The sequence below is a fragment of the Artemia sp. Qi Xiang Cuo genome, chromosome 5 (assembly GCF_049724085.1).
Source record: "Artemia sp. Qi Xiang Cuo chromosome 5, ASM4972408v1, whole genome shotgun sequence".
NCBI lineage: Eukaryota > Metazoa > Arthropoda > Branchiopoda > Anostraca > Artemiidae > Artemia > Artemia sp. Qi Xiang Cuo.
In genome coordinates, this window is record NC_142798.1 from 9,844,305 (window position 1) to 9,867,559 (window position 23,255).

General features: G+C 29.8%; 1 protein-coding gene across 1 annotated transcript in view; it reads right to left on the minus strand.

Annotated features, from left to right (window-relative positions):
* LOC148951785 (UDP-N-acetylglucosamine/UDP-N-acetylgalactosamine transporter nstp-4-like) overlaps positions 1 to 23,255 on the minus strand; it is a 152,483-nt gene that overhangs the window by 75,684 nt on the left and 53,544 nt on the right. The gene's annotated exons all lie outside the window — the stretch shown is intronic.

Genomic DNA, 23,255 nt, shown 5'->3' on the forward strand with positions numbered 1-23,255 from the left:
AAAAGGGCATTGGCAGAAAATGTCACTAATTAATATAAAAATGATTTGATAGAAAATTAAGTTCATATAAACATTATTACTACCATTAATTATATACAAACAGATATAGTCAATATACCCAATAATGCCAAAAACAAAACGCATATTGAGCCTGAATCTGACATAACAATGCAAGTTGTGAATAACTCAAAATGGATTATTGAATATTCAACTGGTTACGACTAAGAGAAGAGAATACCTAGGCTATAATGAAAGAACATGATGAATTATTTTGTAGTAAAGTGGTTTTAAGGTTGTAGGGGGATGTTGTTGTAGATACCTTTATTTCTCCCTTTATATGGGAGATTAACTATGGCTCTAAGGTAATTAAACTTTGGTAGCGTGCCTTAGGCTATGACCTGACTAATGAGGCGTACCAGTGGGTATATTCGAGGGACTAAATGTAGATGCTAGAGAGGTTGGCTATAATACAATAATTTTATTCAGTTAACATACACTAGTACATGGATTGACAATAAATACATATCCTGCTGGGACTGGTTGTCCGAGAGACCACAAGTATCAGAAATCTGCAATAATATATATAATAAGATACTTAGACACTTACAATAATCCGATAATATTCAAAGGTATTTCTAAATCAACGGACCAGAGGTCAGTCCGGCATAAGATTAGTATCTCTCCTCCCCTTCCCATAAAATGCATGTTTTATACGTTTCCTCAGCCACCCCTTATCGGGATCCACTGACCCACATAGCTAGGAAGTGGTAATTTCTCAATTTCCTGTTAAGCATACACTTGCCAGAATGTGTTCCTTATCTAAATAAAAAGTGGTATTTCTAAACTTTTGTATTTGCGTCCTAATATTTTTACTAAAGTCCGAATTGACTTAATTAGAAAGCATCACCACAATACTCCCTATTTTAAGAAGAGTTGCCCTCAATTCTCAATATTTTACATTTAAAACAACTTAATTTGTACATAGCTACTATGCTGCCATCTTTGGGTCATTCTGTGCATATACCCTCAATGGGTTTCCGTAGGGTCATGATTATGGCCGAATATATGCCATGTCCTTTGTTCCAAGGATTTTTTATATATCCTTGTTTCTCTTTTTCTCTCTTTTTCATTTTGTCTTTAAGACTGTAGATTCTCTTTTCAACCTCATCTCATATGCATCTTCTGTTTTTAGTTTGACCCCCATTGGCTTAACTTTTTTATTAGTGTTTTGCTTACATTTGAGTTAAAGTTATATTAGAAACGTTTATTAATTATGTGAGTTTAAATTTAATTCCCATTAATAATCTAATTTATCTGGGTAATGAGGTTGAGTTACCGTTTATTTTCTGGAGTTAGAAATGCCTTGGATAAATTATAGATTACAATTTTGGTTTTTAAATTTTTACATATTTTTCCAGCACAAAGCATATTCACATTCTTTCAATAATATAAAGCCATTTAGGCTACGTAGCACATTTTCTAGGCCTAATTTAAGTTCTTATTTTATCTCACTTTAGGATTAACTGGTAGCAATGTTCTGTAATACTGCATATAGTTTCCAGAATATTTGTTGACCAGTTATGGTTTGGTTTCTGATGGTATGAGCTGTAAGTATCAGGATACAATTCAACTGGCTTTGAAATTTCCTACTTTCGAAAAATGCGTCGAAAAATGATTGAGAAATTGATGAGAAAGGATGTCACGAAAAATTTGATTCCCAAAAAAAAGCTAAGGCTGTATCTAAAATAAATATTCACATTAGAATACACATAAAGCATAAAGTGTTACATATATAGTAAAAAGAAATACTCAACTTTGTATATATCACTGCGTTTTTTTAAGCGAGAGATTAATTATTTTTAATTACTTTTCTCTCTTTTTTTTCACCCTAAACATAATATGCCGCTTTAATAGAAACATTATGTTTCTTGCTGGCGATTTGTTTCACCATCCTTTTCAAACTTAATATAGAATTATAAATCACTTAACGGATTATTTCACAGTGTTTTGTTAATTGATTCCAAATAGTGTTTTGTTAACTTCTTATAAAGTATTAATGTAAAATACTCCTGAATGATACAGAAAAAAAGCAACATAAAAAAACAAAATACTCAACAAATTATTTCGCTATATTTACATGAATAGTTTAGGTTATATATATATATATATATATATATATATATATATATATATATATATATATATATATATATATATATATATATATATATATATATATATATATATATATATATATATATATATATATATATATATATATATATATATATATATATATATATATATATATATATATATATATATATATATATATATATATATATATATATATATATATATATATATATATATATATATATATATATATATATATATATATATATATATATATATATATATATATATATATATATATATATATATATATATATATAAACAGAACTTATGCTGATACATAACTTAATTGTTAAAAAAAACAATAATTATGTACCCTAACAATTTATTTAATCACTGCAATATTTGTTTTTTGTACAACTTTTAAATAAGTCCTTCAAGACTTTTATCTGATAAGTCTTAACTGCAATTAAAATATTTAAAAAAAATTCAACTCCAACAAAGAGATTTATACACTCTAAATGAGAACTGTGATTAGCCTCTATATAAGGGCTTGGCAATAATTTATATAACATGACTTTGTTATTAAAATTCACAATTTACGATTTTATATGATAACAATTCCATATTTATTAAAAGTTTTGAGAATACCTTTATAAACATTTTTTTTCTCAATAACATTTGTTACAACTATATAGATTTCCATATACAACTATTTACAATTATTTTTCCATTTTTTTGAATTGTTGTTGTCAACTTTTCTTTGGTTCTATTTCGAAAAACCAACTTGTGTCAGTAACTGTTTTCAGCTTACTCTATGTCGGTTTGTTTATACCTACTTTTTAGCTATCTAATTCTTTTCGAATTTCAGGTACTTGAAACAGTTTAATAACGTTTTCGCTTGTAATCTTTTTTTTTCAGCTTCAATTTCCTTTTCGGACAAGGTCCCGTTTACAGCTTAGATCTGATAAGCTCAAAATTTAGCTGTTCACCTTTTTACCTGCTATGAAATTTTCAATTTACTCGTGCCTGCACTCTGAAGGTTTGCCTACCACAATTTTTTTCTGGTAGCACCATAGAACATATCCAGGTTCTCTTATCGGACTGTTAATACTGAAAGAACTGTTATGAGCATGCACACAACAATTAATTTGTTATAATATAGCCAAACTTCTTGATTTGTGGCCACAGTTTTCTCTTGGGCTATTTTGTTATCAAACAAAGTGGTCTTTCTGCAGAAAATATACCTTGCCTTCATGGCAAACGGTAATTTATTTTTTTGACATACAAGTGATAATGACTATCTTCACTTAAAATTCCCAACTTTTACTGGTCTTGTCTCAAGTTTCAACTTCAACTTAGGTCCTTTAGGCTATTAATGTGCCTTCTTTTAATTTTTCATGCCATGCTAGTCATTGTTTCGAAAATGACTCCCATTGTTTCGAAAATGAGCATAATTTTCCCTCTCTCTACTTTGAGCATATCTCCAATATTAATCTTGGCCATAGTTACATTACTGTCACGGTGGCTCCGTAGTATTAATGCTACTTATTTTGTACTTATTTAGTAAAAATATTTCGTACCAGTCTCGTTCGGTTAATCTCGTTGGAGTTAAATGACTCCATTCAATTTCTTTTTCCTCAATTTCGTCTGGCTATATTTTCGACTTGAACATTTCTCTTGTTTTTTCTTTTTTTTGATTACTTACTTCAATGATCCCAAAGAAAGAGAGACACTAATTCCCTTGGCAAGGCTAAATAACTTTGAATGCGGTGCTCATTATCTCTGGTTTATTGATAAGCTTGAATCTGGGAGAATTACATGAATGAATTTCTGTTCATTACTGCGAGTTTTTTTGTTGTGTATTGTTATAATTTCTTTTCAAAGAAAAAGTGTATACGTTTAGTTTGTGTTAGGGTTCGACGGATTGGGATTTGGGTGTTTGGGTTGGCACAGGTGACAACCAGTTGTTTAAACTAGGGATCGCACTTTTTTTTGCTTTCTAAGCTTATTCTAAGCTTTGCTTTAATGTTTATAGCGCTTAATTATTATCTTTTTTTTCCTTTTACCTTTTGTAACCAATAAAAAATTTACCATATTAGACTATAACTGATTATAATAAGATTACAGCTAACTTATACATGTATTGCGCACTTAATGTAAACTCCCGCTGCCTTTCCTACTATTATTTTTAATTCTCGTCGAAAGTTTTCTTTTCAAATTCGTCTTGAGGTGCCACCTTAGAGGGTCAAAAGTCAGTAGATGTTTTGCATGTACTTAAAAACAAGAGACCAGCAGTGATTGAATTCACTCCAAATTTGCTAGCTTCCAATGACCTTATTTCAGTAGTTTACCCTCCTTCGCTTTTTTATTTTTTCAACAACCCCCAAAATTTATTTTTTAAATATACATATCAAAAGAATGGCCTTTTAATTCTGATTCTAAATTTGTAGCGTTTATTAAGTTTAACTTAACCCGTATAAAGTTAGGAATTTGGACGTCAATTATTGTAGTATAAACTGTAACGTCCTGTGTAATTGTTTCCGTAATATTATTTCTATTTAGTTCCTGGAAACAATTAACTTGTAGGCTAATTTGAATATAAGAGACTATTGGCTTCACCATATTGGATTTCTACTATCAGAAAGTGTCTTATCTGCTATACACTCTACCTGATATTCGCCTAAACTCTACTCATTTATAATCAGACTAGACTTGAGGATGCTTCGTCATTTAGTAACTGTAAGAGCGGACAAGAATTATCAATATTAGCTATCCCAAAAGGAAGCATGGCCTTCTCTGTTTGTCCTAATGTGGGCCTATATTTTATGTAAACAAGTATAACAGTTTCCAAACACTGGCTTGTTTTACATCTAGATGGCTCGAAAGCTGCCATGGTATAAAATTCAATTTTGAACTTTATTTTGACGCATTTTGTGCGGCTAATTCAGAATTTAAACTTTTTCTAACACCATTATTCAGATTAAGGTCCTCTGTGTAGGTAAAGGAAACCCCTTTAAGACCTATCCCCAAGCCTCCAATTTCTGTGATTATCGGTTTCTCTCACCAAATTTCTTGCCTTATGCAGACTTCCCATCACAGCTGGGTAATAATTCTTTTTTGTTTTCGCTTCCTTCGATGACTTTTGCTAAGCTTCCACATTTGTTTTCTTACTTATAAGTTTACTTTTTTATTTTTTTCCATCCCTTTCCTCAAGTACTTTAATTATATATTTATGAATCTTTATCTTCCCTTTGCTTGTGATGTTACACAACTAACCTAGTATTCGGTTTAGCTTTAAAAATGGTAATTATAATGCTTACTACTTCGTAAAATGCCATACTTTCGAAGCATCTCTAATCCTAAAAAACACTCGGAAATGTTTTAACCTATAATTGTTTGGACCACAATTTATGCGCTTCCTAGCTAAATTGTATTAGTGTTATACTTGAACAATAAGTCTACAGACTCTACCTGTAGTAAGGGTGACTTAGGACCATATTTGCTACTATTATGTGTAAAATTCTTCTGTTTCTACCAATGTTTCATCAGTCCATCTATATTTTTTTTTCTCTACGTATTATCTTTTACGTATTTTATTCTTTTAATTCGCGGTACAAATAGATTATTATTTAGTGATATACGACACTGCTACTTTGCATTTATTACTAACACTAAAAAAACTACTAATTATACACTTACTTCTACTTGCTAAAATCTAGATACTGTATATTTTTCTATTTTACAATTCTTGATTGAGCCTTTTTTCCTTTTTTTTCTATTTTACCCAAATCCTTAGGGGACACAAATCTATATCTAATAGCCAAAGTTCGGGCAAAGCTGCTCTAAGTTTTGCTAATTCAAGCACCGTTAAAAGCGAAGTCCATTTACTTTCCTCTTTTGACAAAGCCTTTTCTGTTTCAATATACAATATTTATTTAGTCCTCTCGGTCCAGTTTTTCCAATCCCCACCAGCTGTGGTAAAGTAGTTTTATGGTTGTAGGGGTGATGTTGTTAGTGATACCTTTATTTTTCCCTTTATGTGGGAGATAAACTATGGCCCTAATGTAATTAAACTTTGGTAGCGTGCCTTAGGCTATGACCTGACTAATGACGCTTACCAGCTGGGTATATTCGAGGGACTAAATTTAGATTGTAGAGAGGTTGGTTATAATACAATACTTTTATTCAGTTAACAAACACTAGTACAGGGCTTAATAATAGATATATATCCTGCTGGGACTGGTTGTCCCAACGACCACAAGTATCAGAAATCAACAATAATATATATATAATAAGATACTTAAACTCTTATAATAATCTGACAATATTCCAAGGTATTTCTAAATCAACGGACCAGAGGTCAGTCCGGCATAATATTAGTATCCCTCCGTCATTTCCAATAAAATGTATCTTTAACACATTTCCTCAACCCCACCTTATCAGGACCCACTAGCACACATAGCTAGGAAGTGGTAATTTCTCAATTTCCTGTTAAGCATACACTTGCCAGGATGTGTTCCTTATCCTAATAAAAAGTGGCTTTTCTAAACTTTTGTATTTGCGTCTTAATATTTTTACTAAATTCTGAATTGACTTATTTAGAAAGCGTCACCAAAATTTTATGGAACAGATTCAAAATGTCCAAAGTTGTTCAACAATAGTAATGATGTAAAATAGTATATTTTTATGTTAATATTCGACTTGTAGTTATTTAAATAAAAATATTCTATGCATTACTTTGTTATGTGACAATTATTGTTAAGGTACGCTAGAACGTTAAACGTCTAGAATGCTTATTAAAAAGTCGGAGATGTAAGAAAACAAATTTTTCAGAGACATAGATACTACTAGCAGATTCGTAAGTCTTTTAATTGATGACTAATCATCAAAAATAAATAAAAAAGTACTTTTGCATAGTACAAATTTATCTACTTGGTAAATTCCAAGTCTTTTAATTGGTGACTGAGTATCAATAATTTGTAAAAAAAAACAGTTTTGCATAGAAAAAGTTCAACTACTTGGTAAATTCAAAGTATTTAATTGATGAGACAATACCAAAATTAATACAAAAATACTTTTGCATTGAACAATCTTAACTACGTGCTAAATTCCAAGTCTTTTAATCAATTAGTGAATATAAAACTTTAATAAGAAAACACTTTTAAATAGAACAAACTCAACTACTTGGCAAATTCCAAGTCTTTTAATGGATGACTTAGTATTAAAAATTAATGAAGAAGCACTTTTGCATAGAAGAAAATCAGCTAAAAAATAAATTCCAAGTCTTTTAATTGGTGAATGAGTACTACTAGAATCATAATTTTTTTAATTGGTGACCGAGTATCAAAATTAATAAGAAAACACTTTTGCAGAGAATGAAATTCAGCAATTGTATCAATTCTAAGTTTTTTAATTGATGACTGAGCATCAAAAATTAATTAGAAAACACTTTTGCGTAAAACAAACTAAACTACTTGGTAAATTCCAAGTCTTTTAATTGATGACTGAGCATCAAAAATTAATAAAAAAAAGGACTTTTGCAACGAACAAATTCAATTACTTTATAAATTCCAAGTCTTTTAATTGGTGACTGAGTATCATTAATTAATAAGAAAATACTTTTGCATAGAATAAATTCAACTACTTGGTATATTCCAAGTCTTTTAATTGATGAGAGAATATCAAACATTAGTATGAAAATACTTTAACATAGAACAAACTCAATTCTTTGGTAAACTCCAAGTCTTTTAATTGATGACTGAGCATTAAAAATTAATAAGAAAACACTTTTGCATAGAACAAGCTAAACTACTTGGTAAATTCCAAGCCTTTTAATTAATGATTTAGCATCAATAATTAATAAAAAATATACTTTTGCATGGAACAAATCCAGCTACTTGGTAAGTATCTAGTCTTATAATTTGTGACTGAATGTCATAAATTAATAAAAAGCACTTTTGCCTAGAACAAACTCCGCTACTTGGCAAAATCCATGTCTTAAATTGATGACTGAATAACAAAAATTAATAAGAAAACACTTTTGAATAGAACAAACTCAGTTAACTGATTAATTCCAATCTTTTAATTGGAATTAAAAGATTGATTGAATATCAATAATTAAAAAAGTTCTTTAGTATAGAATAAATTCAACTACTTAGTAAATTCCAGGTCTTTTAATTGATGACTGAGCATCAAAAATTAATAAGAAAACACTTTTGCATTGAACAAACTCAACTATTTGGTAAATTACTAGTCTATTAATTGATTACTGAGTATCAAAAATTATTATAGAAGTACTGTTGCACAGAACAAATTCAACTACTTGGTAAATTCAAAGTCTTTTAATTCGTGACTGAGGATCAAAAATGAATAAGTAAACACTTTTGCATAGAAAAAATTCAGCTAGATAAATTCCAATTCTTTTAATTGATGACTGATCATCAAATATTAATAAGCAAAAATTTTTGCGTAGAAAAAACTCAACTATTTGATTGATTCTAAGTCTTTTAATGGATGAAAAACAAGAAGATAGTGAAAAACAAGTTAAAACTAAAAAATCAATAAAAAACCAATCGAATTTTTCTGAAGAACTGGTTTAGCCTACCTATCAGTCTAGTGGAAAAGGCAGGCAAGCCTAGCAGCCCCAACCCCAGGGGTGCACTTGGGGACCCCCCAGGGACAGTATTTTTATTTTTCTGCCTGGTGCCTACACCTCTGCTTTGCAGTTATTAGAACCTTTTATAATTTATAATTGCTTGTGCCAGCCGGAAGATCCCTTGGCTTTTGCTGTTGGCTTGTAGCTTGATTAGCCTAGTTTGGAGTTAACTTTAGCCTACATCATGGGTGACAACTCAAAAGAGAGCTATAGACCACCTAGTCACAGAGAGATGAGATCAGACTGCTCCATCCAGTACAGTGGAGCTGAATCTATTAATGAGCAGATTACTATGCTCACCTCACACATTAACACCCTTAAGAACAAGCAGAAGCTAATTGCTGATTCACTGAATGACCAAAGCCTTAAATCTACTATGGCAGAAGTTGTCAGTGAGGCACTGTCTAATGAGGCTGGTTCTTTGGTTGAGGCCTCTGTTAAAAAACTTGCTTCTAGTCATCTGCCTGCTGCTTTTGATGCTAACAACATGGAAATTATTAAACAAGAGGTATATAATAGTCTTAAAATGGATTTTGATGTGCTTGTGGAAAAATCACTAAAACAATATGGTTTGAGGATGTCAAAGCTTGAATCATCCCTTCAGTCGCTTGACCCGGGTTTATCAGAGCTGCAAAAGTCTCTGAAACCCCTTCAACTCAATGTGAATCGTCTGAGCTATCAGCTTGATCAAACGAAAATTTAAAATCAGCTGATCCTATCTGGTTTCAAAGAAGACTCTTACCCAGAAGCTTCTGAAAGCAAATTTCTTGGATTTTGCAGTACTAGGTTTCCTGGTATTCCTTTGACTAAGAATGACATAGTTTCTGTTAGAAGGATTGGAAAATAAGGCTCAGGTTTGAAATCTCGCCCACTTGTTGTGGAATTTTGTAGTCCAAGAATGCAGCAGTTTATTCTTAGAGAAAAGAAAAGTCTGCAAGGTAGTGGTGTCTTTATTTCTGAGTCACTTACAAAGTCTAGACTTCAGCTACTTAACTATGCTAAACCAAAGCTTGGGAAGAGGTCTACATGGTCTAGTGGAGGAGAAATACTTACCAAGCTTTCTGATGGTAAAGAGATCACTGTTAAAGAGGCATCTCAAGTTGATGTTCTCCATCAGTCAGCTACAGCCCATTCAAGCCCCTCCCAGGACTGAAATAAACCATTTTTCCCCTTTTAGCTCTGTTGTTTTGTTGTTGTTTTTTTTTAACTCTTTATGATTTAATGGTTTTAATTATGCTTGAATTTATGTTGTTTTACATTATTTTTTGAAATTAATTCCATAAAACATTTATAACTATTTCATCTGGCTGCTTATTTATGTTTTTGCCTTTTTCTTTATTTTGTTTTTGCCTTTGTCCTTGTAATTGTTTGTTATTTTTTAATTTTTTTTAGCTTAGTCGCTTGTTATTGTTCTTTTTCTTGCAGGCTTTTTTTTATTCTCTTTCTTTTCTTGTTGCCTACAAGTTTCACCTTTTTAGTTTCAATTTACCCTCTGCTATTTCAGCCTGTTTGTTTGATATCTTATTCATTTGTGAAGATATTGTGTGCATTTGTTATGTGTGGTAAATCTGGCTGATTTTTCTTTTTTTTTGAATTCTTCTATTCTTAAATCAGTTATCTTTGAGCAACCAAGTAGTGCTGGCAAACAAGAGGCCCACACACTTAACCCTCTTCTTGGATCCATGGTTAGATTCTAGTTGCAATTATCACACTACTATTGCTTTTTGTGATAAAATCATGCCTTCTCTCTCTTCAAATAGTTGCTTTAATGTATTTTGTTTGAATGTACGAGGGATACGAGATAAGTGGGATAGTCTGAAATCATATTTGTGGTCTGATAATTCCTGCCCTTTTGATGTAATTGGTTTAACTGAAACATGGTTATCTGATAGTGATAATTTAACAGCTTATGATATGCATGGTTATATTACTATTCATGTCCCTAGAATAGTAACAAGTGCTCAGGGGGCATTTCTTTATTTATAAAATCTGATATTAAATTTAGTAGACGGTATGACCTTGAATCCTTGTTTACTTCAGTAGTGTCTAATAGTAGGACTTTTTATTCTCTTGTCATTGATCTGAAAATCCAGTTTGCATGTGATACTGTTTGTTTGTTTTATAAGCCCCCTCCCTTTCCAACACATTTCTTCTGTGATATTCTTGATCAGCTTTCTGGCGCGGGGACTTTCTCTAAAAAATGTATTTGTGTTTTGGCAGATCTTAATTGTAATATGTTAAATGTTGGATCAAGAGATGAATGTGACCATCTCTTTGATGTGCTTTCTTTTTCTGGGCTACTTCCATCAATTTTTTTTCCTTTTCGTGATGATCCTACAAGAAATTCTGCCACTGTGATAAATAATATTTTCATTTCTCATTCTCCAAAATTGAAGTTTACTTCTGGTTTTGTTTTCACTGATCTGTCTGATCACTTCCCTATTTATCTATCACTTTTTGTACCTAAAACTGAGATTGCTGTGAATAAGCAAGGTGAATCTTCTTTTAGAGCTTTTACAGATAAAGAAATTTCTAATTTAATTCTTAGTCATCAGAGTAATGATTGGTCTAGTGTTCTTGAAGCTAATGATGTTGAATTTGCAACAAGTTTATTTGTGTGTCGTATGGGAGCTCTGTTGGATAAGCATTTTCCTCTTAGGAAGAGACCAAGGAATTCTACACCCAAATGCCCATGGATGTCCATAGGTCTGATTAATGCTACACATAAGAAGGCGTCTCTGTTCAAGGTTGCATGTAAAAGTAAAACACAGGATGCTCTTTTGAAGTATAAACATTATAAAAATGTACTTACGACTTCAGTACGTGTAGCCAAAAAGCTCTATTTTTCGCGTCGAATTGATGAGTGTAAGGGGAACTTGCGAAAGGTTTGGAATGTAGTTAATTAAGCTATTTCTCGCAAGAAACTCAAACAGTTCCCCCATGTCATTACAGGAATGCTTATGGATCTATTGTGGATAAAAATTCTTCAGCAGATGCCTTCAATTCGTATTTCACCATTCTTCCTTCAGTTCCCATTCAACCCAAGAATAGGGTAAGTAGTTTTCCCATAGCAGAAAAGTCATTTTTCCTTTCCCCATGCAGTGATATTGGGATTTATAGTATTATCTCCCAGCTTCCAAGTAGACGTTCAGTTAATGGTTTTGGTTTGAGCAATAATGTTCTTAAAAAAATTGGTCAGTTTGTTTCTAACCCCATCTCACACATAACTAACCTCTCTCTTTCTTCTGGTGTTTTCCCTCATTTATTTAAAGTTTCTAATGTTTTACCTTTACATAAAAAAGGTGATTCATCTCTAATTTCAAATTATAGACCCATTTCTCTTCTTCCCGTCATCTCTAAGGTTGTTGAAAAAGTAGTGTATTGTAGACTCTTTTCATTTGTTTTTAGTACTAATACGACTGCAGGAAATTCTCTCATAACTAACCATCAGTATGGTTTTCGTCCCACTTTCTCTACCTCGTATGCACTCTCAGATGCAACAGAGTTTGTGCATGTTAATCTCAACAAGGGATTGTGTGTTTTGGGTCTATTTCTTGACTTTTCAAAGGCCTTTGATATGGTTGACCACTCTGTTCTTTTGTCTAAAACAATCTTTATTTAAAGTACATTGAGTCCCACTAGAATGGTTAAGGTCTTATCTGTCAGGAAGATCACAGTATGTTTCGGTTAATGGTAATTCTTCCACTACTTTGCCTATATTGAAGGGTGTACCACAGGGCTCTGTGCTTGGACCACTTTTGTTTTTAATTTACATTAATGATCTCGTTGATGGTCTTCATCCCCTTGTGCACCCTATTCTTTTCTTTTTGCTGATGACAGTAACTTTTTCATTGCTGCAGAGAACCTGCCATCTGCCACTTCCCTAGCTAAAGGTCTTCTTGATAAAGTAAAAGATTGGTGCTGGTCAAATGCTATGACTCTCAACAGCCAAAAAGTGCCATTGTACACTTCAGGACCCCTTATCGTATGAGAGACGTAAGGGAGCCAATCATCCTGACTTATGGGAATGATGTTATACCGCAAGCTGCTATGGTGAAATTTCTAGGTGTGTATCTTGACTGTTTTCTCTCTTTTAAACCTCATATAACTCACACCCGTTCCCTCATCTTCCGCCAGTCTTCAATGTTGCACCAGGTTAACTTATTTCTTTCCCCAGATGTTATGCTTTCTCTTTATTATGCTTTTATATTTCCTTACCTTTCTTATTGCTGCTCTGTCTGGGGTAATACTAATAAATCTCTTCTCTGCTCAATTCATAGAGCCCAAAATAGGGCAGTGAAGACTACTTTTCTTCTCCCTCGGCTTTACCCTTCCTCTGATCTTTATAATGATACTGGAATAGCTCCGCTGGATCGCATTGTGAGTAAAAGTAATCTTTATTTAGCGCATTCTGCTTTTCTAGGTACACTTCCACCGCCTCTACAGCAATTTTTTCCACGGACAGGCTCAGGTAGGTACTCTACTTTTTTACGTAGTTCTTCTCGTAGATTTATTTTGCCCAAACGTTCATCTACAGCAGCCCAGAGGTCTCCTGTTTATAAATAAATTCAATTATGGAATTCAATCTCACCTGATGTCCCGTTATTTCTGTCTGCAAAGGCAGTTATTCGTCGTGTATTTCCAGTTCAGTAATTTCTCTCTCCTTCAATTATTTTCCCTGTTTTCTCTTTTCCTAGTGTTTCTCCTTTTGTGTTTTTCCCTTATATATCGTTATTATTATTTTTTTTATTTTTATTTTTTTTTTTTTTTTACTGTACGGTAGTGTTTATTCTCTTTAATCTTTATTTCATATATATTGTTTGATTTAGATTAATATTCATGGTTGTTTTAGTACTTTATTATTGTGTTGTAAGGCCCACAACAAGCCAAATAATTTTTCTTTACGTCTGTAATACAGTTTAGTATTAATAAAATGATTGATTAATGAATGATGAACGAGTATCAAAAATTAATGAAAAAGTACTTTTGCATACAACTAATTCAACTACTTGGTAAATTCCAAGTCTTTTAATTGATGACTGAGTATCATAAATTAAAAGAAAAGGATTTTTTTATAGAACAAAGTCCGTTGCTTGGTAAATTCCATGTCTTTTAATTGGTGACTGAGTATTAGAAATTAAGAAAGAAAGAGTACTTTTGCAGATAAAAACTCAGTTACTTGGTAAATTCAATGTCTTTTAATTGATGACTGATTATTAAAAATTATTAAAAAAGACACTTTTGCATAAAACAAACTGAGCTACTAGAATTCTAAGTTTTTTTAATTGGTGACGTATTATCAAAACTTAACAAGAAAACACTTTTGCATTGAACAAACTCAGTTGCTTGATAAATTCCAAGTCTTTTAATTGACGAAAAAGCATAAAAAATTAATAAGAAAATACTTTTTCGTAGAAGAAACTAAATAACTTGGAAAATTCTAAGTCTTTTGATTGATGACTGAGTATCAAAAATTAATAAAAAGTACTTTTGCATAGAAAAAATTCAAGTACTTGGTGAATTCCAAGTCTTTTGATTGAGGGATGAGCATCAAAAATGAATAAAAAAAAAACTTTTGCATAGAACAAACTAAACTACTTGGTAAATTCCAAGTCTTTTAATTGATGACTGAATATCAAAAATTAATAAAAAGGTACATTTGCAAAGAAAAAAACAATTACTTGGTAAATTCCAAGTCTTTTCATTGGTGACTGTGCATCAAAAATTAATTTAAAAAATTACTTTTGTAAAGAACAAATTAAACTACTTGGTAAGTTCCTAGTCTTTTAATTTGTGACTGAGTGTGATAAATTAATAAAAATGCACTTTTGCATAGAAAAAACTCCGTTACTAGGCAAATTCCTTGTCTTAAATTGATGACTGAATATTAAAAACTAATACAAAAACACTTTTGAATAAATAATACTCAGTTACCAGATTAATTCCAAGTTCTTAATTGGTGACTGAATATCAATAATTAATAAAAAAGCACTTTAGTATGGAACAAATTCAACTACTTGGTAGATTCCAAGTCTTTGAATTGGTGACTGAGCATCAAAAATTAATTAAAAAACACTTTTACATAGAAGAAAGTCTTCTACCTGGTAAATTTTAAGTCTTTTAATTGATGATTGAACATCAAAATTTAATAAGAAAACACTTTTGCATAGAACAGACTCAACTAATTGGGAAATTACTAATCTTTTAATAGATAAATGAATATTAGAAATTATTGAAGAAGTACTGTTGCACAGAACAAATTCAACTACTCGGTAAATTCCAAGTATTTTAATTGGTTACTGGGTATCAAAAATTAATAAGAAAACACTTTTGCATAGAAAAATCTCAGCAACTAGATAAATTCCAAGTCTCTTAATTTACGACCGATCATCAAAACTTAATAGGAAAAAACTTTTAGATAGAACAAACTCAACTACTTGAAATATTCCAAGTCTTTTAATTAGTGACTGAGTATCAAAAATTAGTAAAAAAGTTTTTTTTTGCATAGAATAAATTCAACTACGAGGTAATTTTGTAGTCTTTTAACTGATTACTGAGTTTAAAAAATTAACAAAAAAGAACTTTTGCATAGAACAAATTCAAGTATTTCATAAATCCCAAGTCTTTGGATTGGTGACTTAGTATTAATAATTATTAAAAATAGGACTTAGGCGTACAAAAATTTCAACTTATTGGTAAATTCCAAGTCTTTCAATCGGTGATTGAGTATCAAAAATTAATTTGAAAAAAACACTTTTACAAAGAAAAATTTCAACTACTTGGTAAATTCCGTGTCTTTTCATTGATGACTGAGCATAAAACATTAATTAGAAAACACTTTTGCGTAAAAATAACTAAACTACGTGGTAAATTCCAAGTCTTTTGATTGGTGACTGATTATCAATAATTAATAAAAAAAATACTTTTGCATAGAAAAATTCAACTACTTGGTAAATGTCCAGTCTTTTCATTGATGAGAGAATATCAAAAATTAGTATGAAAATACTTTAACATACTTTAAAATGCTTAACATACTTTAAAAATACTTCATTACTTTAACTTTAACATTGAAAATTAGTTTTTTTTTTTTTGGTGACTAATTATCAAAACTGAATGAGAAAACTCTTTTGCATTTAACAAACTCAGCTGCTTGATAAAATCTAAGTTCTAAGTAATTTTAATTGGTGACTGAGCATCAAAACTTAAAAAGTAAACACTTTTGCGTAGAAGAAACTAAACTACTTGGTAATTCCTAGTCTTTTGATTGATGACTAAGTATCAAAAATTAATAAAAAGTTCTTTTGCATAGAACAAATTTAACTACTTGGTGAATTCCAAGTCTTTTAATTGAGGGATGAGCATCAAAAAATTAATATAAAAACCCTTTTGCATAGAACAAACTAAACTACTTTTTAAATTTCAAGTTTTTTAATTGATGACTGATCATCAAAAATTAATAAGAAAACACTTTTGCATAGAACAAAATAAACTACGTGGTAAATTCCAAGTCTTTTAATGAATGATCGAGTGTCAAAAATTAATAATAAAAATACTTTTGCATAGAAGAAATTCAGCTACTTGGTAAGTTCGTAGTCTTTTAATTTGTGATTGAGTGTCATAAATTAATAAAAAAAACACTTTTGCATAGAACAGACTCCGTTACTTGGCAAATTCCATGTCTTAAATTGATGACTGAATAACCAAAATTAATAAGAAAACACTTTTGAACAGAACAAACTCAGTTGCTTGATAAATTCCAAGTCTTTTAATTGGTGACTGATTATCAATAATTAAAAAAAAGCACTTTAGTATAGAACAAATTCAACTACTTGATAAATTCCAAGTCTTTGAATGGGTGACTGAGTGTCAAAACTTAATTTATTCCAAGTCTTCTAATTGATGACTGAACATCAAAAATTAATAAAAAACACTTTTGCATAGAAAAAACTCAACTACTTGGTAAATTACTTGTCTTTTAATTGATGACTGAGTATAAAAAAATATTAAAGAAGCACTGTTGCAGAGACAAAATTTAACTACTCGGAAAATTCCAAGTCTTTGAATTGGTGAGAGAATATAAAAAATAAATAGCTAAAAACTTTTGCATAGAACAAACTCAACTAATTGATAAGTTCCAAGTCTTTTAATTTATGACTGAGTATCAAAATTTAATAAAAAAAGTACTTCTGCATAGAACAAATTCAACTACTTGGTAAATTCCAAGTCTTTTAATTGGTGACTGAGTGTCATAAACTAATAAAAAAGCACTCTTACATAGAACAAACTCCGTTACTTGGTAAATTCCATGTCTTTTATTAAAAATTAACAAAAAGCACTTTCGCATAGAAAAATAAGTTACTTGGTAAATTCCATGTCTTTTAATTGATAACTGAGTATTAAAAATTAATAAAAAAACACTTTTGCATAAAACAAACTCAGCAGCTAGAATTCTAAGTTTTTTAATTGATGACTTATTATAAAAAAAAAGAAAACACTTTTGCATTCAATAAACTTAACTGCATATCTTTTAATTGGTGTCTGAATATCAACAATTAATAAAAAATTACTTTAGTATAGAAAAATTTAAACTACTTGGTAAATTCCAGGTCTTTGAATTGGGGAATGAGTATAAGAAATCAATTAAAAAATACGTAACAAAAAATTCAACTTTTTGGTAAATTCCAAGTCTTTTAATTGGTGACTGAACATCACAAATTAATACGACAACATTTTCGCATAGAACAAACTTAACTATTTGTTAAATCACTAGTCTTTTAACTGATGACTGAGTATCTTAAGTTATTAAAAAAGTACTGTTTCACAAGACAAATTCAACTACTAAGTAAATTCCAAGTCTTTTAATTGATGACTGAGTATCAAAAATTAATAAAAGAGTACTTTTGGATGGAACGAATTCAACTACTTGTTAAATTCCACGTCTTTTAATTGGTGACTGAGGATCAAAAATAAAAAAAAAGCCCTTTTGCATAGAAAATACTCAGTTAATTGGTAAATTACATGTCTTTAAATTGATTACTGAGTATTAAAAATAAAAATAAAACTTTTGCATAGAACAAACTCAGCTACTAGAATTGTAAGTCTTTTAATTGGTGACTTGTTATCCAAAATTAATAAGAAAACACTTTTGCATTGAAAAAACTCAGCTGCTTGATAAACTCTAAATCTTTTAATTGGTGACTGAGCATGAAAAATTATTAAGAAAAGACTCTCTGCATAGAAGAAACTCAACTACTTGGTAAATTTCAAGTATTTTAATTGATGACTGAGTATCAAAAATTAATAAGAAAGTACTTTTGCATAGAACAAATCCAACTACTTGGTAAATTCCAAGTCTATAATTGGTGACTGAGCATTAAAAATTAAAAAGAAAACACTTTTACATAGAACAAATTAAACTACTTGATAAATTCCAAGTCTTTTTATTGATGACTGAGTATCATAAATTAATAAAAAAGTACTTTTACATAGAACAACTTCAACCACTTGTTAAATTTCAAGTCTTTTAATTGGTGACTGAAAATCAAAAATTAACATGAAAACACTTTTGCGTACAAGGAACTAAACTACTTGGTCGATTCCAAGTCTTAAAAATAATAAAAAGTACTTTTGCATAGAACAAACTCAACAACTTGGTATGTTCCAAGTCTTTTAATTGATGACTTAGAATGAAAAATTAATAAAAAAAAGTACTTTTGCAGAGAACAAATTCAGCTACTTGGTATGTTCCTAGTCTTTTAATTTGTGATTGACTGTCATAAAGTAATAAAAAACACTTTTGCATAGAACAAACTTCGTTAATTGAAAAATTCCATGTCTTAAATTGATGACTGAATATAAAAAATTAATAAGAAAACACTTTTGAATAGAAAGAACTCAGTTACTTGATTAATTCTAAATCTTTTAGTATGTGACTGAATATCAATAATTAATAAAAAAAAAAGAACTTTAGTATAGAACAAATTCAACTATCTGGCAAATTCCAAATCTTAGCATTGCTGAATTTATCTAGTATCTGAGTTTATTCTAATCAAAAGTTTTTTATTATTAATTTTTGATAGTCAATCATCAATTATAATACATGGAATTTACGAAGTCGTTGAACTTTGTTCTATGCAAAAGTGTTTTTTTTTATTAATTTTTAATACACAGTCATCAGCAAAAGGACATAGAATTTGCCAAGTAGTTGAGTTTGTTCTAAGTAAAAGTGCTTAAAACTAATTTTCGATACTCAGTCATCACTGAAAAGACTTGGAATTTACCAAGTAGTAAATTTGTTCTATATAAGTGTTTTCTTATTAGTTTTTTTTTATATTCAGTCATCAGTTAAGAGACATAAATTTACCAACTAGTTGAATGTGTTCTATGTAAAAGTGCTTTATTAATTAATTTTTGATACTCAGTCACCAATTAAAAGTCTTGGAATTTACCAACTAGTTGAATTTGTTCAATACAAAAGCACTTTTTTATTAATTTTTGATACCGAGTCACCAATTAAAAGACTTATAATTTACCAGGTAGCCGAGCTTGTTCTATGTAAAAGTGCTTTTTATAATTTTTTATACCCAGTCAACAATTAAAAGACCAGGAAATTACCTAGTTGAGCTTACTCTATGCAAAATGGTTTTTTATTAATCTTTGTTTTTTCAGTTATCAATTAAAAAACTTGGAATTTACCAAGTAGTTGAATTTTTCCATGTAAAAGTGCTTTTTTTAAAATTAATTTTTGATACTCAGTCATCTATTGAAAGATTTGTAATTTACCAATGAGTTGAAATTGATCTATACTAAAGTGTTTTTTTATTAACTATTAATGCTCAGTCACCAATCCAAAGACTTGGGATTTATGAAGTAGTTGAATTTGTTCAATGCAAAAGTACTTTTTTATTAATTTTTTATACTCAGTCATTAATTAAAAGACTTGGAATTTATTAGGTAGTTGTGTTTGTTCTATGCAAAAGTTTTTTCTTATTAATTTTTCATGACCAGTCATCAATTAAAAGACTTAGAATTTATCTAGTAGCTGAATTTGTTCTATGCAAAAGTGTTTACTTATTAATTTTTGATACTCAGTCACCAATTAAAAGACTTGGAATTTACCGAGTAGTTGAATTTGTTCTGTGCTACAGTACTTCTTTACTAATTTTTTATATTCAGTCAGCTATGAAAAGACTAGAAATATCCAAATTAGCTGAGTCTGTCATGTGCAAGTGTTTTCTTATTAATATTTGATGTTCAGTCATCAATTAAAATACTTAGAATTTACCAAGTAGTTGAATATTTTCTATGTAAAAGTGTTTTTTTAATTAATTTTTTATACTGATTCACCAATTCAAAGACTTGGAATTTACCAAGGAGTTGAATTCTTTCTATACTAAAGTGTTTTTTTTATTAATTATTGATATTCAGTTACCAATTGAAAGACTTGGAATTAATCAAGTAACTGAGTTTGATCTATTCAAAAGTGTTTTCTTATTAATTTTTTATATTCAGTCTTCAATTTAAGACATGGCATTTGCCAAGTAACGGAGTTTGTTCTATGCAAAAGGGCTTTTTCATTGATTTATGACACTCACTCACAAATTATAAAACTAGGAACTTACCAAGTAGTTGAGTTTGTTCTTTGCAAAAGTCCTTTTTTTATTAATGTTTGATACTCAGTCGTGAATTAAAAGACTTGAAATTTCTCAAGTCGTTTAGTTTTTTCTATGCAAAATTATTTTCTTATTAATTTTATATGATCATACCTCAATTAAAAGACTTGGAATTCAACAAATAGTTGAATTTGTTCTAAGCAAAAGTACTTTTTATTAATTTTTGATACTCAGTCATCATTCAAAAGACTTGGAATTTACCAAGTAGTTTATTTTCTTCTACACAAAAGTGTTTTCTTATTAATTTTTTGTGCTCAGTCACCAATTAAATATACTTAGAACTTAGAATCTATCAAGCAGCTGAGTTTGTTCAATACAAAAGTGTTTTCCTATTAAGTTTTGATAATAAGTCACCAATTAAAAACTTAGAATTCTAGTAACTGATTTTGTTTTATGCAAAAGCGCCTGTTTATTAGTTTTTAATACTAGGTCATCAATTAAAAGACATGGAATTTACCAAGTAACTGAGTTTTTCTATGTAAAAGTGTTTTGTTATTAATTTCTAATACTTAGTCACCAATTAAAAGGCATGGAATTTACTAAGTAACGGAGTTTGTTCTATGCAAAATTCCTGTTTTAATCATTTATGATACTCAGTCACCAATTAAAAGACTTGGAATTTACCAAATAATTGAATTTTCTATGCAAAAGTTCTTTTCATTAATTTTTTATACTCAGTCATTAATTAAAAGACTTGGAATTTGTTAGGTAGTTGTGTTTGTTCTATGCAAAAGTGTTTACTTATTAATTTTTCATGACCAGTCATCAATTAAAAGACTTAGAATTTATCTAGTAGCTGAATTTGTTTCATGCAAAAGTGTTTACTTATTAATTTTTGATACTCAGTCACCAATTAAAAGACTTGGAATTTACCGAGTAGTTGAATTTGTTCTGTGCTACAGTACTTCTTTAATATTTTTTTATGCTCAGTCATCTATTAAAAGACTAGTAATTTACCAAGTAGTTGATTTTGTTCTATGTAAAAGTGTTTTATTATTAATTCTTAGTGTTCAGTCATCAATTAAAAGACTTGGTATTCACCAAGTAGTTGAATTTTTTCTATCTAAAAGTGTTTTTTAGTTAATCTTTGATACTCAGTTACCAATTCAAAGATTTGGAATTTATCAAGTAGTTGAATTTGTTCTATACTATAGTTTTTTTTATTAATTATTTCTATTCAGTCACCAATTAAAATACTTGAAATTAATCAAGCAACTGAGTTTGTTCTATTCAAAAGTATTTTCTTATTATTTTTTGAAATTCAGTCATAAATTCCAACTCTTACTTGTTAATTCTAAGTATTTTAATTGGTGATTGAGCATCAAAAATGAAAATTCATTTTGATATAGAACAAACACATCTACTTGGTAAATCCCAAATCTTTTAATTGGTGACTGGGCATCAAAAATTAATAAAAGAACGCTTTTGCATAGAACATAATCCACTACTTGGTAAATTTCGAGTCTTTTAATTGGTGACTGATGGGTGACTTGGTTCATTTTTTGTTCAGCAAGCGACCCAAGCTTACTCAGCCCAAATGAACCTTTTCTTATTAATTTTTGATGCTCAGTCATCAATTAAAAGACTTGGAATTTATCTAGTAGTTGAATTTGTTCTATGCAAAAGTGTTTAATTATTAATTTTTGATACTGAGTCACCAATTAAAAGACTTTAAATTTATCAGGTAGCCGAGTTTGCTCTATGTAAAAGTTTGTTTTATTAATTTTTGATACTCAGTCATCAAATAAAAGAATTTAAACAAGTAGCTGAGTTTGTTCATTTAAAAAGTGCTTTTGGTTAATTTTTGATACTCAGTCATCAATTAAAAGACTTGGTCTTACCAAGTACGTAGCTGAGTTTGCTCTATGCAATAGTGTTTCCTCATTAATTTTTTATACTCAGTCACCAAATAAAAGACTTGGGATTTATTTAGCTGAGTTTGTTCTATGTAAAAGTGTTTTCTTTATAATTTTTGATACTCAGTCATGAATTAAATGACTTATAATTTACAAAGTAGTTGAATTTGAATTTGTTCTACGTAAAAAGTAAATTTTTATTAGTTTTTGATACTCAGCCACCAATTAAAAGACTTGGAATTTACAAAGTAGTTGAATTTGTTCTATGCAAAAGTACTTTTTTTTATTAATTTTTGATACTCAGTCACAAGAATATATATATATATATATATATATATATATATATATATATATATATATATATATATATATATATATATATATATATATATATATATATATATATATATATATATATATATATATATATATATATATATATATATATATATACTGAGTACGATTAATAACACTAGTAAAAAAAAAATGAATTGGTGAAACCATTTGTCCTGCAGCGTACTGGTTCGAGCTTATTCATCTGTTGTTTTGGCGGTGGGGGTAGTGGGGATCGGTGTTTATCACTCGAAAGAACAGAGTGCCCAAATTTGCACATCAGCTGATACCTTCGTTTTTAAAGTGTTTGGATTTGTAGAACTACGAGGGCTGAATTATTAGTAACAAATTTGATGCCTAGAATGATTTTACGGTATTTCAATAAGGCTGACAAGTCGTCCACAAATTTGAATCGTTCGTCAGTGTTGTCAAATAAAATGTAGTTAATAACGGCTAAAAATAATGGAGCAACAAGTTTGGTGCCTTGAGGGGTGCCACATGTTAGCTCCGCCCACTCCGAATCAAGTTCTCCCTGGAAAAGCGCATAGAAGCACTGGTATCGATGTCTCGGGAAGTCTAATATAAATAGCAGAATAGTAT